The sequence below is a fragment of the Wasmannia auropunctata genome, unplaced genomic scaffold, assembly GCF_000956235.1.
Source record: "Wasmannia auropunctata unplaced genomic scaffold, wasmannia.A_1.0 LD336060.1, whole genome shotgun sequence".
Classification (NCBI taxonomy): domain Eukaryota; kingdom Metazoa; phylum Arthropoda; class Insecta; order Hymenoptera; family Formicidae; genus Wasmannia; species Wasmannia auropunctata.
In genome coordinates this window covers 299,058-300,713 of record NW_012026830.1, presented here as the reverse complement: position 1 = coordinate 300,713, position 1,656 = coordinate 299,058, and positions in this window count along the sequence as shown.

Sequence of the window (1,656 nt, the reverse complement as noted above, 5' to 3'; positions counted from 1 at the left end):
CCGATCTAAAATAAGTAAATGAAATTATTTCCACTTATAAAATGGATTACCTTTATTAAAATATTTCTATATTTAACGCTGCTTTACATAATTACATCTTAAAGTGACAAAAAATAATAAATTTTAAAATAATAAATTGTAATTATTTTAATTTTTTTGATTTGAAGACATCTTTTCTACAATTTTTTTAATGTTCAAAAAATGTTGAAATTTTTAATGGCAATATATTAAAATAAATAATAGTGTATATGTAAAAAACATGCATACGTAAATATATCTATACATATTTTTTTCAATATTTAAACACTCTGTATTTTTAAAAAATGCGGATTATTTATTGTTTATGTACATTATTATTTCAATCAATTTTTACAGTATTTGTTTAGACATGAAAGGTATAGAATATATAATAGAAAGAATAAGTTCTTTCCACAATGTATCATTAGCTCAACGTTAGCGTACAAGTCTACTGTTCTAGAGATCTCAGGTTCGAATCTCGATATTTCCAAAAATTATAAACTTGTATAAATTGTAATTAATAATTAAATAGAAAATATACGAAATAGTAAATACAGATTAAACTCTAAAAATAATATGTAATAAAATAAAAAAAATAATTTTTTTTTCAATATTTACGTAATTGAGTAATATAACTGTTACGTGAAATGTAACATTACGTTGTTACGTTGTTGAGGCGGAAATTGAAACCTAAATTTAAGTTACTTGTAACATCAGCATAACATTACTTGTTACGTTGAATTGTGTAACAGTAATGTAACAATAATATAACTGTATTTAGTGGGTTATTTCTCTGATGATAATTTTCATGTAAATTTTAAACAGATCACATTCATTTTGAAGTATGCACTATGCACATGAAAATGTATTACCACAGATTAAAAAATATCAAGGCATTGACATTGTATTGAAAAATTAATCTAACTCTATTTGAAACTGTTCCAATTGAATCATACACAACGCTACACTTTGTGCATTCCTGTGTGCGTTTGTGTTAAAATGTATTAAGCAATTGGAAAGCACCCACAATCGCACGCCACGCGCACGCCATTTTTACGGCGTAACGCCTGTACTACGCTACCCGTTATACGGCACATTTTTGCACGAGCGTTCCGAGATATCAACTTTCTCGCGAGTGCCCTATTGCGCTCAAAACAAACAATTGTTTAAACAATCCGCCAGGAGGTCTATTTTCTCGCAAGAAGAAAAGGTTTTGACATATAATAAATAGGTCGAATTTAGGCCAGAAAAGCAGACCTAGTCTCTCACAGGACACATATATCGTGGATTGCGATAAGACTGTAGAGCAGTACGAAGTCTTTTTGGAGAGTTGCATCGAAAATCATTGCCAAGCTGCCGCCGACGATTATTTCTCATCCCGACCTAGCCGAGAGTAGAGTCCTAGAATACAGAGATGCGACACGGCGTCAGTTAGGTTAGGTAGCCGCCGCCATTTTAATTCAGTAAAGTACTCCTAACCTTATAAGCTGATGACAGTTGATGCAAAAAGAAAATACTTACACCATAATAATAGCTTTTTATTGCATTTCAACACTTTGTATTGTCTTAATTTTTCTCTATATAATTTATATGTACATATTTTACAAAGCTGTATCTTGAGGGCTGTATCTTGATGCA